Source organism: Apis cerana, linkage group LG13 (assembly GCF_029169275.1).
Source record: "Apis cerana isolate GH-2021 linkage group LG13, AcerK_1.0, whole genome shotgun sequence".
Lineage (NCBI taxonomy): Eukaryota > Metazoa > Arthropoda > Insecta > Hymenoptera > Apidae > Apis > Apis cerana.
In genome coordinates, this window is record NC_083864.1 from 7,145,876 (window position 1) to 7,166,806 (window position 20,931).

Consider the following 20,931-nt stretch of genomic DNA (forward strand, 5'->3'; position numbering starts at 1 on the left):
CAGGTATTTACAGGGTGTTACGGGATCGCCGTTTCATGAATAATTCATCCACGATTAATTGTAATTTAAAGAGAGATATGAGGCGGCCCGGTTTTACAATCGTTTCGTTTATTATCGGGATGTTATGCGTTTCGTGGTTGGCGAGGTGATTCCGCCTAAAAGGTAGATTGCTTTATCGAATGCATCGGATCACACGTGAAGCGAAACTTTGAAAATACGTAAAGCGAAACGGAGGAATCGTTGTTCTCTTGGCGATAATTCTCAAGATAGGATGCATTGTCTCGCAACAACTTGCCACTTCCAAACTAATCTTTTTTTCAATCGACCCAATGTAATTGCAAAAATTCGCAATTAATTCTCTTCTACATATTCTTTCGACGGAATTATTGTCTTGCACACACACACACGCGGATAGAAGCAAATATTGTTATTAACGGGAAAAAGTTTCCGTATCAAAAATACGTAAATTTTTCTTAACACCTTATCGTGCACTTACGGCTGGAGAAAACACGAGGTATCCGATCCGTTCAACCCCACGATCGAGAAGAAGACCATTGGATCGTCCTTCGTGAATTCTGGGCGCGAAAGATCGGCGTCGCTGAAACGCAAAGCCGAACATAAAACCGCAGATAAGGGCCACTGTGTGTAACGCGTGAAAGAGGCTAAACAGCGGAGCGGGAACGAAGGAAGATGGAAAAGCGAGCGTGGATAAGGGGGAAAGAAAGAGAGAGGCGGCCGCGGCATGGCTGAATTACGAGCGGCCGACGGGCATTAACATTTTTGCTGGACGCGCAACAAATTAAAGCAATCTGGTTCGCTCGTGTCCCTCGTCTCTCGTGCCCTCGGCTGCCTGACTGTCGTTTGTTCTTTCTCTTTGCTCTCTCTCTCTCTCTTTTTTCTCCTTTACTCGCGCATCGCTCTTCTTTTGCATACGATTCAACGGTGCCCGCTGTTCCACCCTCGTCGTGCTCTTGATACACGAAGCCGCGTATTTACGTGCTTACCAGAGACCTCCTTCCAACCATTCGATGGATTTTTCTATATACGTGCATGCGCGTGTGTGTATACCTGCTGATTCTTCGAACGCGACGATTGAAATATTTCAGAGAATTTCATTCTCTCGAAATCAATTATAACATTCCAATATAGACAATATCTTTTTTATAACAATTTCTTCTTTGCAATAATTATCATAAATTATTAGAAATTCACCGTCCGGAGGAACGAAAGACATTAGAAAGACGATCGAGTAATAAAAGAACGAATCAAAGATTTGCCAATTACGTTAATTTATTCGTAAGGGAGGCGAGCGAAAAAACTGACGAGAGGGGGGGAATACTGTAGAAGGGAGGATGGAACGGGAGGAGTACTCGACGATGGCAACGTTTCAAAGTGGTAAAATACGAATTATGCGGATAAATTATATATCGGCGCGAGGATGAATAGCCGGTTTACCGAAGTGCATTTACATACTGGTGGTACGTAAGGCCACCGTAACAGAAGCGAGGGATCTCGGGCCCTGTGTAAAAAGTCGGAGGCGAGGCAAAGTAGAGCGAAGCGAGGTAAAGAGGACGAGAAACGTCCGTGGGGGGGATAGGGATGTGGTATATCGGTCTGTCGCCTCTGTAAATCCTCGGTGCCCTGTAACGCCGCCACCGTCGTGCTGCGGGCCTTATCATCGTCAGGGCCGCAGGACTAGCGAGAGATTCCTGGAAAGCACCTACGGTCCTGCACGCAGTTCCCCTTAATATTAACATAACGTTTCCGATGCATCTTCGCCCGTGCGCGCATCTGCTTATACCGGATGAGACAAACTTTTTCTCCTCGCCCATTTTACTCTACACTCTTCTTCTGATACGTGGACGATAGAACGGAAGATCGATAGAATGGAGGAGCGACGGTTTCTAATGAAATTGTGGTAAACGGGCGTCTTGGTGGTCCGTTCTTTATGGCAAATTGTTTATCTGAAACGATCGAAGTTAATCTTAATCCTTTGCAATTTCGTTTTTCTCGAAAACTGTGCTGGAAAAATGGAATCATTATTTGATTTAGTCACAAGTAATTCTGGGGCTAATTTAAAAATTGAATCATACACGTTCGTTCTTAGCTTATTGTGGATAGAAGGAGGATGATCTTTGAATAAGATCTTTATTTTTTTCTATTTTGGATAATTGATTGAGGAGAATTGAGGATTTTGGTAGTTCTCGGCCTTATTATTCGACAAAGTAGCGCGAAGAAAGAACAGTGTAAGAATGTCTGCATCCCTGGTTGGCGGGAGCACAGTACCGGACCACGGCGGTCGTCTCCTTGTATCGTTTGATCTCGTTAATAGGACCGCATTGTCCTGAATCTACATACTCCTCTACGTACCCGTTCTCTGGTGCGCACTTCGTTGTGGCTACAAAAAAAATAAGAAATAAAAAAATGAAAAAAAAGAATTGAAAAAGGGGAAGCAGAGCTCCAAGCCAGTGAAGGGAGAAGAAAAGAAGAGGAAAGATAAGCATGCGCGTATGGCTATTTATAGAACTCTTACGTGTTCAATCTCTTTAAAACAAAAAAATATATATAGAAAATGAAGAATCTATCGATTAATTGTTCAAAAGGTACTTTCGAATTTCCATCCGATGCCATTTTTATTTCTCGACCACGTCACATTCATGTTACGTGAGAACGTGAAAGTATGAACGTTTGAAATTGAACGAATGCCAGCGAAGAAAATCCATATAAGAAAATCCTTTACGAGGCTGTTCCTCACCATACACGCGCCTTTGCGCTCCTCTCCCTTCCTCCTTTCTTTTTATGCCTTCTTCTCCTTGTCCCAACGTCTCGAGTCTGTTACAACTCACGGACTGCACTCATCATCCTATTGTTCTCTAATGAATCCGTAGATGCTGACGGAAGCGCCCCTGCCCACAAGATGCATGGGACAGGTTGCGTCTCTCCGTTGCCTCCTCTTCTTTCTTCCCTCCACACTTCTTCTTCTTCTTCTTCTTTTCCTCCTTCTTTCTTTCTTCTTCTTCTTCTTCACCTCCTCGTTTCCCTTAAATCTCTCCCTTCCACTGTTCACCAACCGGTGAACGGGGGAGGAGAGCGTGTTCCACACGGGGATAAACGACGAAAAAAATTATTTAGGCATAACGAGTCGGGACTCTAACTCTCCGGTTCCTTTGTGAAATCACTCAGCCGCACTACATCACCTAGCCCGGGGAATTGTGGCTAAGAGAAACGGCTGCTGCCCACCTTGCTTTCGTTAGAACGAAGAATGCCTGTATGACGATGATGAAGCACGATATCGCATCCCCGTCATCTATGCTTGTCAACGAGGAATGTTTTTCAAGACGCCTTGGGAGGACGTCCGGTTACCGCGAGGCGCTAAATTTAACTCGAGAATCGAGGATCGATGGAGATCCTTTTCTTTGGAGGAGGTGTTGATCCACTCGAAAATCTTTCTATCCGAAAGATTGTGAAATTTCTTCAACACTTCTTCGTTCGTTCGTTCGTGGAATAGGAAGGAAATTCAAAATTTTAGATATTATTTCCTTCTTAAATCTGAGCTTCGAGAAATTTCTGAGAGATTCCCCCCAAAATTCATCCCCGAAGAAGGAATCGTTCCGAAAATCATCCGCTCCATGTCCACGTGTCACGAGTCAGTTTCCCATGCACGAGATCCGGTAGAAAGCATTATTTACGCGATCGATACGAATTTACCTCGACACGAGCGGATCTCGATCTTGATCCGGGGGCCAGGGTTGAGGGATGGGACGGCGACCGATGCGGGACAATACCGTATATCTCTGGCGGCCGTTTTATGGAAATTCGTTCGGCGGTCTCGTCTCGATACAATGATCGGTGGCCTCGATACGATCGGGCCGTAGCACCTGTGCCCTACGTGTCGCTCGGTGTGCCACCTTCCACCACGTATGCGAGGCCACGGCGTGTAAGGATCTGCGGGTCACTGGCCGGAGCTCCTTTAAATATGGAAGAATCGGGGGAGATCACGATAAGGAGGGTCAGAAGCGGGTTACGAACCAGAATTTCGTTGTCATGTAAATTACTGTCTCTACGCGGCCTCCTCTCCCTCCCCGTCTAGGGTCTAACTAACCCGGGGAACACGGTGAATTCAATCTCCGTACACGATTGGAGAAACCTTCACGACACCTTCGAGTTCTTCCCGTGTCCTCGAGAATGCACCGTGAGAGATCGTCTCGATGCTGGATCAAATAATGACGTCTCCTCGTAACGAAGATATTGTTCGTTTCTAACAGAACCTACTTCTCCTTCTTCCACCTCCTCTTCTTTCATTTTCCTCTTCTTCTTTTTCTCCTTCTTTTTTTCTCTTTTTTCTCCGAACGTGTCAGAGAAATTCGAGGGAGGAGTGAATCGTGGGACCGATCGGTGGCACGATTGAACATATTGATCGAGGATGTGATCGAGGTTTGGTTCGATCGATTGAATTTGATGAAAATTGGCGAAACAAATTAATGGAAGTAGGATAGATATGGATTTTTAAAATTGCGCGCATATATTTCGATATTAATATATCCTCGACTTAAATAAATAACCCCTTTCGTTCTTTCGATATCCTGCACATACCTTGCTTAGAAACAGAACGCGATATAAAAGTGAAAATTTTTACAAACTCGTCCTAACACGAATCCTTTAAACGTACCAGTTGAGACAATAAAACGTCTCGACTCGAGAATACCCCCTCCGTATCCATTCATAAACTCGTACCACTTAAATCCATCACGCGTCAGATCGACCGCGAAGGGGGAGGCCGTTAAAATTTTCCGTACTTGAATCCAACAATACCCGGAGAGCTTAAGATCTCTAAGGAACGATCGAGGATCACGGCGATCAGGCGTATTTCACGGTCGCCCCACCCTCGCGAGAGAACGATAGAAACAATGAACGCATAGAAACAGTAACCGAACGAACGAACGGGTATCTCCGCAAGATAAACAACCTTGGCCGATGAGACGAACGATCCTGGACGACCACCTTCGTGTCCAGGTTGGATCCAGGATGGACGCGGAGGCGGGAAATAGAAGCGTCCATTTTCCTTTTAATCGGGAAGAGGGGCCCGTGATAGCTCGCACGCGTCGTCTCATCGTCGAGTCGACTTGTCCTCTTCCTATAAAACGCCCGTTTTCTGCCACGGCAGTAAAGAACCGTGCGTTTTGGCCGAGGCGTGGCTCGTGATCCGCCTAGGTGGCCCGTTGGACACGTCAACTTACCACGCTGGCCAGACCTATCCGAATAACGCCGCCGCTATCTTAAATATACGGCAATTTATGCGTTTACAAGGATTATACCTCGCCATCGCTTCACGACTAGGTAGTTATTTAATCACGTTAGACACCGTTGGATACGCGCTTCGTGCATTCGGCTCCGCAGTGTGTTTACGCGATTTTCTTCGAAGGGGAGGAGGGAAGGGATTGTTTGAAGGAGAGCGTTGAATTTTTGGAAAATAGGGAGGGAGAAAGAAAATACGATTTACAAAATTGCTATTTCAAGATCGTGTTTTAAAATTGAAAATGTTTTGTTGATAATTGCTCGATGGTTATCTCTGAGAAATGAAGTTTAAGCGAAATTCAGGCTGGTAATATGAATGCAGGCATAACGGATAATGGAATGTTACGGAGTAAAATCTAAGGTGGGGTCACGGAAGATGATAATTAGATACTACAGGTGAATAATACTCAGCGTGCGCTGTGTTCCACGAGGTGAGGATAAAATGAAATTTCTTTGCGTTTATGTTTGATTTATGACAAGTTGCAGCCTGCCATTGAACGTCTATCTAAACGATTCCACGCTCCAAAGAATTTCTTCCTTTCCATTACCTTGAGACCTTTTTACCGAGTTATTTTTCGCCACAATATCGAATCTACTCATCAATTCGATTTCTTTCCCACATGGAGACTGGATAGATATTATAGATCGTAGAATGCCGGCAAAAAACCACTTAAACGAATACCAAGTTTTTCAATCATCGATCATATATTTACCATACCCATAACGTTAAATATCTCTCAATTCATTCTCTCGAGTTGCTTTAAACCGAAATAAACTCGAAACCGAAATTATCCCCTCCTGAGAATTTTCCAAGTCACCAGGGGAAAAGAAAAAGGAAAGAAAAGGAGAAGGAAAAGAAAAGAAAGAAAGAAAGAAAATTCCACGAAGAGACAGGTTGGTTTGAAACGACTACAATTCCGGGAATGAAATTCAATTTTTCCCGACGATGGTTTTATCACGTAGCGAGAAGAATTCCCGAAAAAGGAGAGACGGAGAGAAGAGGACACGGAGGAATTCCGGATGATGCGGCCGAAACGGGCTGGTTGGCCTCACCCGTGGCGTAACGAGGCGAACAAGGGCCGAGTATATCACGCAGCCGCACGCTTTGGAACGCGTGTGCGTGCGACACGCGCGCGCATCCACGCGAAGATACAGGTTGCCAGCCGCACCTGTGAACTCCATCTCGTGGCGTGGGCGTCACGGAGACCGCGGCCAGACGACAAGAGAGAAGCTCAATTTTCCATTATAAATTTCGCGCTGTGGAAAAAAGAATTGCGACCGTTCCGTGTCCGAAAAAGGGAGGAAAGCGATGGAAAAGAGAAAAAGGGAGAGGGAAGAGAGGAAAAAGGGAGGCAAGGGGGCCGCGCACAGCTGTTCGCTTGTACTAATCATACATAAATCCGTGGCGGCCAGTCGCCCGATTAAGGACACGCGCGCATTTATCGGAAGAACGAGCCGCGGAAAGCGCGCTTTCGCAACCGAGCGACGATGATTCAGCCGCGTTTCTCTCTCTTTCGTTCTCTCTCTCTCGCTCGATCCGAAGAGAAGTGCGGATACGCGAGTTCGTTGTTGCATTCTCTGGCTTCTTGAACTGGCGTGAAGGCCAGAAAGAGAGAGAAAAGCGCGTCTTCGATTCGAAAAAAAATGGAGCCTTGGAATGTACGGTGAATCGGCTCGAGTAAATAAATGTATGCACAAAGTATCGTTAAAATGTTGCTTGTTGTACGTGGAATGGAAAAGTAATTTTTAATGAACTAAGAAAAGAATAAGAATTTAATCTTGACTTTCTATATTTATATATGCATATATTTCTTCTCGACGCGAGCAGCAAAATCTATGCGTAAAACTGGAAATGAAAGTTCAAAACAACGGCACAGGTGTGTTAAAGAGTAAAGTGGATCTCGAACAAGGATCTTTAACCCAGCCGAATCCGTTCCAAATTGCTCGATTCAATTTTGCACGAAATCCACCGCGCAAAAGTTGTTCTTTTTTTTTTTTGCGGACAGTTTCCAGAAGTGTAATTGACCAGGGGAGGAGCGTGGGCAACGGGACGGAACGGTCGAAACTTTTTCGTGGCGAGAAACGTCCGGGTTGCAAATATCTTGTCCTATCGTGACGGTTCTCTACCGTGCGACACGTGCAGCAATAATTTTTCTCCGAACGGGCCAGCTGGACGGGATAATGGCCGGCATAAGTTAAAATTTCGGCCGATACACGCGAAAACAGGTGAGTTACGAACGGAGTTATGTGACTTAAGGCCAGGTACGTGCGTGTCGGTCCATCGCGGCGGACGCCAATTTTATTGGCAATTTGTCCCGTACGATCGAATTTATCGCCACTGCCCTCCAATCTCCACTCTCCTCTCTCTCTCTCCCTCCCCATCTCTGCTCCGTGTTATTCACGCGAATCTGTATTTCTCAATTAACACCGTCCAACCTCCATTTACCGCAATCTTGCTCACCGGTATATTTAAACATTCTCTGGCACGGTTACTTTGCCCACGATGATTGGGTTTTATGAGGAACTCGTGCGAGAAGCCACGTTCAAAGTTACCTCCCCCCCTCCTCTCCTCCTTTCCCCCTTTAATCGAGGAGAAAATTTGCAAGTCGAGGAGAGGATACTCGCGATACGAAGAATCCATCTCGAGGATGGATTCAATTTTCCTCCATTTGCATAATCCTTGAATCGAATCGTTGAAAGGATCGATAAAGGAATCCCTCGTGAACGCCATTCGAATTTCTCGTTTCAATCTCACCTCCTCCGTCCTTCGTGCCGTCCCTCGTGCCTCGAATTTTTAATACATCCCAGTGTGTAACTGTAAAAACTGACACCTCTCCCGTGGAATGAAAATTTCTCGACTACCCCCTTACGCAACGATACCCAGCGACCCCCATCAAACCAATTAACCTTCTGAAGCCGGGGGGAGGGAGAGAAAGAAGAAATTCCAGCTCGAACCAGCAGTTGGACGCGTTCGAGGTAACCGGTGTTTCGGTGTCTCGAGGCCCATTTCACCGAAATGGAACGAACGTGGATGGGCCATCGTGGAAGCTGATCCACGCCGCGTATATATCTGTCTACCGTGCCACTCTTCTCGCCGATGCGTTTTTACGCCCGCCTCCTCCTTTTTTGCCCCTCGCCGAAATTGCCAGAGATCCAAACAGGCCTCGTGCTCGCGCACGCGCGCGCGCGACTTTTGACGGCCGCGGTTCACGATGGGGTCAGCGAGGGCCCCGCTTTCTCGCAAGGCCCTCCTCCAAACACCTCTGTCCCGTGCTGGACGAGAGAGCCTCAAGCTCGTAATGACCCATCTCGGACAAATTACCACTCGAGTTGCGACGCGCGTCGCTACAATATCCTCGAATCCATCCGTTCACGTAAGTATCGTTACGTACACGATACATCGATTTTAAGAAGATTTTGAGGAATTGTTGAAAAAAAAATTAACGTTTCAATCCGTAATCCGTAAGATAATTTACATTGAGAAGAATTGAAGAGATATTTACTTGGAAACATCTGTTCCAAACTTGGAGTCCGATACTCGCAGAAACTCGCAATGAGAATCAATCTTCTTACGAGAATGGGAAAGAGTGGAGCAAAGCGAGAACGAGGTACGTTTGAGAAGCTAAGAAGTTAGGATTTTTTAACCTCGATCGGAGAATTTAATAATCGTGGAGAATTACGACGCGGCGTGTCGCCTGTAATCCTGTGGTTTATAGGGCTCGCGCCGATTCTACGTGTTGGAGCGGATTCGAGCCGGTAGGCACGACAGCCGTCGTCCTCGGAAGCCGACGTTGCTCTCGCGGAGACTCGTCAGGCCCTACCACCACGGAACGAGTTTCAGCAGGTTGAGACGCGGTTCGTGCGCCCACGCCGGTGCTCAGGTATTGTGCAGGTACCTTCGAGAGGGAATCAGGGTATCCCTCTTGCCACCATCTCGTCCGCGATTTTACTCCGACAGGCTGGGCTTCATTGTTTCAACGCGATATATCCTGTCATCTCGACGATACGCGCTCGATGTGCTTTCTTTTTTCCACGTGGATGGAGTGGATTGGATATCGTCCAATGGCTTCTGTTTCGTTGCACATTTGTTTGAAATTTATATCGAGAAATTTTTCTTAATCCTTTTGTAATTTTTTTCTTTCTAGATCGATCCTCAATTTAATTCATTCGGCCGATTAATTCAAAGGAATTTTTCTTCCGTAAAATCCTGTAAATAAGGATCATCACGGTTAATGGATTATCCGAATAAATTCTCCAACGAGAAATTGAACGTGATCGATGAAAAATCGTAAAATCGTAGAATGAATTTGTAAATTTATTTCACGATATTAAATATAATACGTTAACGTTACTTCCCAATAATCGAAATTGTCCGTGTAATTTTTGATATATATATATATACAGGTTTGCTTAATATCATACCATTAGCACCATTGTCCACGCAGCAAATTAATAGTAAGTTCGGCGTAGGTCGATATAATCCTCCGCAAACACTCCACATTTCCTGGCCAACGTTCCCTCCACGATGAATCACTCTTCGTTCCGGTGAAACGATATAGTAACTGGATGGAAAACGATTTCGTAAATTACACGAGGCTCGTTTGTGCAACGAGAGAAAGAGAGAGAGAGAGAGAGAGAGAGAGAGAAAGAGAGAGAGAGAGAGAGAGACGACTCTTTCCTCCCAGGAGGAAACGTCATCGTTACGTTCCAAGATTGATCGTCTTTCCGGATATCGATCAATCGAAACGCGAAAAATACGCCAACGTTTCCACTTCGAATCACCTCTCGTAAACTCTTTCACGACTCCTCCGATAATTACTCGTCTCATTATATTTTAATTAATACCGATATATCCCTCTCGATTCATTAATGTTGTTTACGAGCCGCTCATTAAATTTAAATATTATTGAATAACGCTCGTTAAAAGGGAGACGAGCCGTCGCGATGCGTAATCGTGCGCTTTCCGTGCCCACGTACCCACACCGATCCATCGATGATCCACGATATACGTATCGAGAAAGGCTCGAGGGCAGCGAACGTGCTTGCACGCTCGTGTGCGCGTCAGATCTCGACACGACAGGTTGATGCAGACGTACGACGTAATCCGTTTTGACATTAATATATTTCCTCTAATAAGACAAACGCCGGGCCCACCTCCGCACGCCTGGGATCATCGCACGATGGGAAAACTGTTGGAGCTATCGTGGAAACTTTACGTCTTTGTTCGGTCAGGGTCGAGGCGCCTCGAGCCGGTCGATAAACCTCGAGTGTTGATGAACCGAAAGGCCGTGAAATTTATTCCGAGAAATTCTTCCCCGTGTTTATTGTGGCTTACTTACTACCGATCGTACTCCGCGTTTATTGATCCACGGGGATTTCGAATTCAATGTTTACCTTTCGATTCTTCTCTCTTGCAGAAGAATCGACTCTGCCATTCGACAACACGAAGTAATGATAAAAATAATAATTTTCATTTCTTCCGCCGAGACATTTAAGTTGGATCGATTATCGCCCACTTTGCTACGTTGTAATCAACGTTTAATTTATCTTTTCCAAAAATAAAATCTCCTCCAAGTGATTGAGCACAGCACCGTTCAATTCCGCTCTTTCGAGAATTCTCATTACACGATCCACCCAAGGAACCAAAGAATAATGCCGTTTAATTAGAATGATTACCGAGTCGCAGCACGCCCTCGCGGTACACTTTTGCCACGGCGCAAGATTTACATCCGCGGTTTTTTGCTTATCAACGGACGCATCGTGGCCAATTACCGAAGCCGCCGGCTTCCAGCGTTGGCCGTGGTTCATTTAAGAAGATAATAAGTATTGCGAAAGGCAACGATGACTAACGCAAAAGGAACCGAGGAAACGAGCCACGGATAAGAAGAGACGAACTGTGGAAGAAAGACCGAGACGAAGTTGTAGAATCTCTCTTTCTCCCTCTGTTCTTTCATCTTCCAACGTCTCTTCCTCTTCTCTTTCCAACGTCTTACCTGTCTCGCAGTCAAGCGCGTATTCCCTCTGTGACCCTCTCGAGAGATTCAACAGGTGGTGCGTTGCCTCGTGGCCGTTCTATGATGTCCCACACGTCGTTGCCCACGTAATCGCGTACACGTATGGGTACCCCATAGGCACAGCGTGTAGGAAGTACTCTGACCCCTCATCCGCTTCACGGCCTCTCCATATGCGCCGGTTCGTGATCTTCGGACCTGCGACGTCCCCATACGAACCTATTTTTTTTTCTTTTTCTTTTCTTTTCTTTTCTTTCTTTCTTTTTTTTTTCTTTTTTTACTTGTTCACACGATACGACGGAAAATCTAAATGTGGACCGGTTCGTTTGTATTTGGAAATTCCGACGGTGGAGTTTCGTTATTAATACGTGAAAGATAAAAATATTCCAGCGTTTGTAGAATTTTAAATGCAGCGGCCGATGTTCGAGTGAAGTAGCATGGACGAAGAGAATCTGAATGATCGTTTGCAGAAGGAATCTGAAACGAAGAATATGAATGGAGCCAAGTGTACCAAGCGAAGAAAATATAAATGATCATTCGCAAAAATATCGAAGATGTATCCAATAATAATAATAATAATAATAACAACGACATAAAGAAAGATTTTAGGCAAAGAAAACTTTCTCGATGGAAGGAATAGAAGAATCTTACCTGAGAGATGCAAAGGCGATAGAAAGGTTCAAAAAAAAAAAAAAAAAGAAAGAAAAAAGGAAAAAAATGGAGAAACGCAAGGAAGAGGTAAAGGAATTCGTTTCGTGAGAAAGGAAACGGGAATTCTGGTTTCGTATCGAATTTGGCGTAAAACGACGCCCACCACCCAGCGGCACCTGCCAACCATTCCGGATTGCCCAACATCCGTTCTATTCTACGAATTTCATCGCGCGCGATCTTTACCTACGCGCCTCTGATTCACCTATACGAAACGACGGGTACGAAACGCCGGCACTTTTCGAATGAAAGTAGAGATCGTGTTCTCGAGGAGGATCCTCGATGGATTTACATATTTGATATTGTTGATCGTACGTTATACCTGCCTTTTCTGTTATACGTTTTTTTTTTTCTTCGCGGTGGGCGTACGCTGCATAAACATTGGTATTTCCAGGAACGTTTCGAGATACGATTCAATTAAAAACCGTGAAGGAATTTCCGTGTATTTCGTCTCGTTCCACGAGTGTAGATACGTTTCGTCGTATATACAGATTGACGTGTCGTGAAGATAAACGAAACATAGCGCTTGAGATAATGAACAATCGAGAAATTGATTGTCTTTTCCTCTCTCTTTTTTAATTCAATCCTTAAAATCCGAGAGAGATTTTCGGTTTATCCTTCGAAGACATCGAGATCTACGAAATTCTCGGATTTACTAGAGATCCTCGCACGTGTTTTACGCTTTAATGGCTCGCGCACACGTGTTTCACGAGTGAATGACAAGGGGTCCTCTTTTTCGTGGCCGATGGGTCGATGGGCTTCCTCTTCCGGTGTTCGACGACGGGTCAGGTGTCGTTGATCTTAATCCCGATGGATGCCCGGGTGGTACAGGATGCGATCTCCACTGAATTACTCTCGATAACAATGATTCAAAAGAAGATACATAATTCATCATAACTATTTGCAACAGTTCTCGATTCAAAATCACAGAAATCCGATTTTCCTCGGGCGATTTATCTCATTGTATGCTCGTAAAAAATTCCATTCAAACTCCACTTAGCCAGGAAGAATAACGAAAAAGGGAACGGGAAAAAGAAAGAAAAAATACGAGAACAGGTCTCATTGTAGCTCGATAAAGATGTTATTTCCTCTGGGCAAAATTGTCCAGAAGAATCTAATAATATTTCTGATATCCAAAGAGATATAACGAAGAAGAAAAGAATAGAGAAAAATAAGATGGAAATCGAATGTGTATCTTCTCCAATTTTTCCGCCACTTCGAAGGCGTGATATCCCGAGGAAGGAATCCGTGGTTCCGTTTTCAAAAGGAATTCGAGGCGTCGATATAAATCGATTATCCCAAGATATCCGTGATGTATCGTGACGGGGTCTGGTTTGTGACAGGTGGGAGGACCGATTTCGAATTCCTCTTCTTGTCTCCGTGATATCTACGCTCACACGAACTGCTTGGAATCAATGATATCGTGAATCTGTATATACGTATATACACACGCAAGAAGGGAGAATAAAAGAGAAGGAAAGGTTGGCTCGACGAAAAGTCGCCCACGACAGATCGGGAACAGATCTCTGGATTCGATTTGGAACGCCACGAATCCGGCCGACCGTGTATACGACAATGTGAAACGTTGAAACGATCTGGTAAGTTTCGTTGTTTCATTGACACGCGAGTGATACACGGCCCTCGACGAGAATACCACAGGTGAGGCAAGAAATAAGTTACAGGGGACAAATCGTGGGGGACCGTTAGGATTCTCCTACAGGCCAATTAATAACTGACAACGGATGGCCTTTTGTCATCTCGTATATAGTATTAATTAATTCGTCATCGTTTTGTACTAATGACGCATCAAGTTCCTTCTTCTTCAGGATTTCAAGGATCAAATTAGATACCTATTCATCGTTCTCGATATAGACGTGCCATTTTTGGGATCGTTCGACGGAACAATAAAGTTCAATCACCTGAGAAAGAAGTAAGCTTTCAACGACGAACATTTTATTCGCGTTAATTCGATTTTGGCACCCAGGATCCGGAACAAACAATCTTTTCCTCGATTGAAATTTTGGAACAGAGAGATCTGGACAGATCGCGGACCAGGAAGCGGTCGATAAGCGGTGTATAATAAATTCACGAGGATCATCTAATTTTCTCTCAATCAAGGTCCAAGTTCGCATCTATTATAAACGGCGTGAATTGCAAATGACGAATATCTTTTTTCTTTTTTTTCTTCTTTCACCTAAGACTCATCGACCCACGGCGAGCCCTCTTCCCCTTTTCCCCCCATGAAACGTACGGCCTCCTTTCTCCTCTTTTCTTTCATCCACCCCCACGACGAGCAGCGTAATAGCTCACTTCGTTCACTGTTACTGTTATGCAAGATATAATAGGGTAATAATGGCACGGTCTGGCCTCTCTCGGTCGGTAACGTAGGGTGGAGCCAGTCACGATCAGAAAACTGACGTAAGCATCTCGCTCGTTGTTCCTCTTCCCCTTTGTCCCCCGCCTTCCCCATCCTCCGTTCATCCTTCTCTCCATCCCGGCCTCGTGATTGCCTCGGTGTACGAGCGGCGACGTGGCCCGTTCGAGCGCGACCCTGCGCCTCCACGTTCGACTTCCGCGCTGATTACTTGGAAATTGTTGATAATATTTCGTGGCATGCAATAGGAAGCACCGGCCCGGCCAATTTGCAACCCGAGGATTGGAAAAGGAAACGGGACGATCGCGTGGTGTACACGGGATTCCTTTCGGGATCTCAGATTTTGCTAATTCGTTGCTCCGACCGTAGTAGAGTTCGTTGCACCTTTGGGCTGAAAACTATCCGATTGAGCGGTGGCTTATGCGCCACTTGGCTATACTTGTTTCTCCTTTGACGCGAAAGGAGTAGATGCAATGGAATAGATCGATCGTTGCGATCGATTTCGCGTGATTCGAATCGAAAAATTGTCGTATCGTAATTGTAAAATTGTTGAGAATCCTCGAGGATTCGTAGAATTTCTTTGCGATTCTTTGAAAATTCTCGGTCTTTTGTCGTTTTATTTTTTTTCCATAGAAAGCATCACAAGTTCGGGTGAAATTGGAAATCAATATCCGATTCTTTAGAAAAGTATCGCGAATCTGTATTTCGTTGTTTCCAGCCGACTACTGCGTAATCGAGCGCTCTACCTGTAATTTAAAATGGGCGTAAACTGCTACTTGAGTCGACGGATAATTTCCAAACGTTGCGGTCGTTTCGTTCGGTAATATCGCGGGTGGGGTCGGTCACGACTCTTCGTTGACGCAAGACGACCATTTTCGAAATTGATTCGTCCCATCGATCTCGAAAGCGTTTGACTTTTAATTAGCCCTGTGGTCTGCGTTTCTTCAACCCAGTCGATAACCCCCTTGCAAAATCATATTTCGGATTAAAGTTTCTCCTTCCAAGCAATTTCTTCCTTTATTCTAATTTCTAATATCATTTTCTTCTTTATAAAAATTTTCCTGCATAAAACGTATCCATATTGAATAATGATAAAATTGATGAAAAAATATTTGGAATTAACATTGATATATGGAATTTCTATGAATAAACAGATATCGATATTTTCAAAATCGAGTGAACGAATCGTGCAAACTTTGCGAAGATATTCTAACGAAAGCAAAAATTGTAGCGGCTTTGAATTGAATAGACGAGAAGAGGTTCACGGTCACGGCTGCAAAGGTAATTAAATAAGCTTAATTAAGGCGCGTGCACATTGTGCACCGTGACTCGACACCTCTTGGACCATAAGGTGTGCGACTGTTACAATCGAAGGCGCCTGCTGTCGAATACCACCGCTTGATTGCCTCCAAACGAGATCGATTTCGATCCCTTTGTCGATCCTTCCGATTGGTAGGATTCGTTTCGAGTGCACTCGAGCCACAAGACGATTGCTCCGATACTTTTTTCAAAACTGTGGGTGGCTCCACGATGATTCGACGATCCACGATCGCCTTGGACCAAACACTCGACGATCGAATTCTAACTCTCGCATGTTTTCTCAAACAACTCTTCTCGATCTTTCATTTTCCTTGTATTTAATTTGTTTCTACGAATGGCTCCGCGTTGTATAATCCATATATAAAACATTTAATTTCTCCCCCTATCCTTCAATAGATTTATTTTTCAAGAAAAAAAAGAAATTAGAAATTCGGTTTTTAACCTTACCTTCCCTCTTTTCTATTTATTCACTCGACACACAGTCAAAGATCCATTGACTGTGCACACTGTGTACTCCACGAACAGCGCAATTACCCTATCGAACTCTCGCCTCGAACGATTAGTATAAACCACAACCAATGCCGAGTAGTTTGCCTTTCCATCTCCAAAGCCCACCATGCCCCGTTAAATTCACCTTCCCTTTTTACACCCACACGATCGTCCAACAAACACAGAGGGAGGGAAAAACTCTATCGATCCTCGCTTCGAAATAAAGAAACGATGAAATCGCAACGCGAGAATGGAAGATCGTACGAGAGCTAGAGTACTGACCTTGAGTGACCGCCTTGAGTTGGAGGCACAATGATGATGATGATGATGATGATGATGATGATGATGTTGATGATGATGATGATTATGATGATGATGATGATAATGACGATCATAACCAGGCACCAGCTCTCGCACTCCTCGGTTGCTTCTTCCTCCTCGACCGGTGGAGAAGCTGGTCCCTCGTTTGCCTCGGTAGCGAGCAAAGTGATGAGGCGTGGTCGATCACCTGGTAGCCACCGGGTTCAATCCGGTCCTCCGTGAGGGGTTACGACCCGCACGACCTTCGATCGTTCCTCGATAGAGCTATTTCGAAGGCGTAGAGAAGATATCCCTGGATCGGTGTGCTCGCCTCTGAACGCCTCCTTATTCGGGCCTCGATGTAATTCTCGCTCGCGAGGCAACGGTGGTTACGGGTACTGTTTGCGGTATGAAAATTCGCGTCACGTGGAACGATCGAGGGATCGATCGATCTTGGAATATCGTGCTGTTTATTTTCCTCGAAGCAATCGAGCAACCAGATTTGAAGGAATTTCTTACAAATAGAAAATTTCACATTTTTAAAAAATTTCTCAACGATCGAAATGCAATTTCCGATGCAACTTTAATTTTAATCGTGCATGAACCTTAACCATAATAAATCAATCGATGATTTGTGTAATCGATGGATGAATCGTTTGAAAAAAGTTAGAATAAAAAATTAGAACTTGTAACTTGTTGCTCGTTTAAAAAGAGCAAATGGAGGAACGCTTGTTAACCGCTGCCTTTTCCTTATTTTCATTATCCGAAGACCACCCACGAGGGCTAAATATAATAATATATCCCGCACGTACAATTTTACAGAGTTGGATGCAAGAGGGAGGGAACGGGAGAATGAATCGTGAGCGTTTATCGGCATCGAGGTGTTTCTCCTTCTCCCTCGGAAACCGTTTCGCAAGCCGATCACGGATGGTTTCACCGCGTTTTTTCCAATTACAGAACTCGAAACCCGAGGGGAGGGGGATCGATAGCGGCGCGCCTTATCAGCCCGATCCCCGTGTTAACCTACCGCTTCGATTCTTCTTGCCACTGTCCCGAACGATCCCTCGTAAATTCCATCGCGACGGAGAAAGTCCGGTTTCTCGCGCGATTATGCAGCGGCCGTAATATCGAATTTCTGACATTTATCGTTCGTCGGTTATCCAACGATTAACCAATTCTAATTAATGATTTTTCGAGGCTCGGTTGCGTGTTGTATCCTTCTCGAGCTCGACGAACCAAGTGTGATAAATATTCCATTACGAAACCTCTTTGTCCGTCCTTCCCTTGTCTCCAAACAGAAGGCTTTGGATTTCTCTTTTCATATACGTAAATATACATATATATATATACAAATGTATCGTTTACTTTTCAATTATACAATATCTCGCGAACGAAAAGTATTCGTATAACCGGATAATCGTGAATTTTATTCGAAAATTTTGAACACGAAGAATGTACATGAAAAGAAAAAACGAAACAATATTCGTTTCTTTGACATCCCTACGAATTTTACATCCAACATCCAAACTCGATTCATCGCCTCGCCTGCTTTTTTGGATCTGATCGTATCCAGAATGGCGTCTGTTATTCCTAATAAGACGTATAATCCTTGCCAACGTATCGAGCAACATTTCCACGCGAGGCACCATTAACCACGACCACGCGAGTCCATACCATACGAAACGATCCACGCCGGTAAAAGTAAATCCGCGACAAGGAAAGTCGACGCAACCGACACAATCCACGAATGAGAAACGATAATTGGCGGGCAGTAGGGGCGCGTGAGAGCCACGCGGGACGAATGCAAATCGCGCGGGACAGGCTCGTAAATAAAATTACCATCAAAGATATATACATACACACACACATACATACATATATATATAGATATATATATATATAATTCCGTGGCCGAGAAAGAAATCAGCGGCTTCCTTTTAACGCCCTATGCGTCTATGGAAATTGGCCACGGCCTGTACGGGAGGTTGAGGTTGGTGCATAGATGAAGCTATTCCCCGCCGTAATTTATACAGGGCCTGGTGGAAAGTAACGAGGAAACCATTCGTTAAAACGTCGCCTCCCCGAACCGTGCACGATTACGATCTCGAGAGGATTCCGGCAGCGAATCCCCCCCCTATCCGCGAGAGCAAGCGCGATAAATTCTCGCCGTAGCACCGCTATTACCCCGCTATTACGAAATAATTATTGCCGATCGTATATAAACGCGCAGGAGACAAAGCACTCCTCCCTTGGAGCGCCGGCCGTGACGTTTCACAACTATTATCTCGTCTGATTTGCGACGAGAGGTGTGAAAGGTGGGCGATCTCCCCTCCCCTCTCACAGGATTTGATGGACCCGCGACCGTTTCCTGTTCCGAGGAATAATCCAACCAGATTTAATATTTCCTGTACGGACGATTGATTTTACGAGCATCTTTGCGAGGGTGGAATCGTATTGCGAATCACCCGGGTGAGCTTTAATTTATGGACACGCGTCTCCTATCAATTTTTCCATTCTCTTTTACGAGTAATATGTACAAGAAAAATGTAACTGTACTTTGGTAGATGTTATACAAAATGTTATATTCTCTCCTGCTTCGTGTAAAAATTTCTCCCCTCGAATGATCTCAACGAATCGTTACATTAATATCAATTTATAATACACCGAACATTTATATCGTATACTGGACGAGAGAATCGGAACGATCGTTCACGAGAGGCCTTTCCAAGGAAGGAAGGAAGGAAGGAAGGAAGGAAGGAAGGGAGGAAGTATGGAGCAAGAGCTCATCCGTGAGCCAAGGCACGCGCGAGGGTTGCACGCACACCACGGTGCACTACGTTCGTTTGCACGCGTGTGGCGGCCCTGTTAGCGTGTATCGCGGCGAGATTATATCATCAATGTCGTTACCGCATTACGCCTGTTTGCCCCCGGGCCCGGTAGCCGCAGAAGAAACTCGCTAATGTCCCGCGCGGCGACAACGCGCGCACGTACACGCGCGCTGGGAATAATCCTCTTCCTTCCTTGGCGCCACCTTCCGTCCCGCGATCGACCTTCTTGTCGAGGGAACGACGGGTGTCCGTCCATCCGTGCTCGCTTCGGCTAATGTCGAGGGCGATCCTCTTCTATTTATTGCTATTTTGAAAACCTGTGAAATCATCGTTCCTCGCAGAGATTCGCGAAGAAGTGAATTCTCTCCTGTGCGGAGAACTTACTGGGGGTAAGTTTTCGATCGCTTTGAAATTTTTCAGAAGAAGAATTGTGGGAATTTCTTGGTGCGAAGGTTAATCTGAGAAGTCGAACGAAAACAATATTTCGTCTGTTGGCGCTAAGTAAATGGCACTTTTGATTCCTCGCGTTTCGAAAAAAATTCCGAGGTGTATTATTTGCAAAAAAGGAAGAAAAAACTTTCCATCGTTTTGTTCGAATCGCAAAACTGGTGTTTCAAACAGGGTCTCAATCAGTGCGGTTTTGCGTGGATATTAGGTGTATCGATGGCTCCCCCACGCATACGCGCTACACCTGCTACGACTCGAGCCCGAGGTGGGCCAAGGTCCGGTGACCTCACTTCCTTCCCACTCGCCTAGGCCCCCAAGTCACGATTAAGTGGCTGTCACCTGCGAATCGACTTCCTTGCAGCCCTTTTTTCCGGGGGCTGGTCGAGGGTTCGCCCTCCGTGATCGCCCTCGTTTCTTATCTGGCTGCCCCCGCAGACCGCGTCACACCTCGCCGGTTTCGCGCCACTTCCAGAACAGGTGACGTAGTGGTTTTGGTAGGCTGTGGCGGAAACGGATGCGTGAATACTCGACTCGAGCGTACGCGTGGTGCTTCGTGTTTTTAAATCGGTTTTAAACGAAAACCGGTTTCATTTAATGAAAAATTCTGGAGGAAAATTCTCGATTTTTCTCCGTCTATTCCGACATATTGATATAATTACACACCTCTTATAATATTACAAATTCTTTTTCTACGCGATTAGATAAACAAGTAGCAAAGTTGGTAAGTATGGCGTGATTTAACACCATTTAAGAAAAGAAAAATTCACACACACGCGCACATATATGTGTATATGTGTTCGATCATTAAGGAAGCCCGTAAAAGGGGCATTAAACGCGGTCGCTCACCGATGTGCCGCCGCGGAGGGCCGGGTAATCCGCCGCGAATCAGCATGAAATATCGCATTGGCTCGGTCGTTTTATTCGAGTGACGCGTCCGTTTGGAACCGTGGCAGGTTGCGGTTACCTTAGGTTACCAGTTTTTATATCGAATATGTGGGCCATGCACCTGCCACTCCGTAACACAGCGGAGAAGCTCGCAGTGTGCGGAAGCCGGGACCCCGAGTGTCGCTCGGGTTTCACGGATCTGGTTTTTAGCCTCGCTTCCTTTGCTACACGGGGGACGGAAAGAAAGAACGGTGTCTGTTAATGAAATTACCTT

At 45.2% G+C, this 20,931-nt stretch overlaps 1 long non-coding RNA gene across 2 annotated transcripts in view; it reads right to left on the minus strand.

Moving 5' to 3' along the window:
• Nucleotides 1-272: 272 nt before the first annotated feature.
• Nucleotides 273-20,931, minus strand: part of LOC107996183 (uncharacterized) — a 49,604-nt gene continuing 28,945 nt past the window's right edge. The window contains exons 2-5 of one of the 2 annotated variants that reach the window (XR_009832417.1): nt 11,289-11,783; nt 9,718-9,857; nt 9,192-9,502; nt 273-1,964 (exon numbers count right to left, since the gene is read on the minus strand). This is a non-coding gene — a long non-coding RNA (uncharacterized LOC107996183). Of the gene's footprint in view, nt 1,965-5,989; nt 9,503-9,717; nt 9,858-11,288; nt 11,784-20,931 lie in introns of those variants that run through there. The other variant, XR_001765743.3, reaches the window with a different exon arrangement.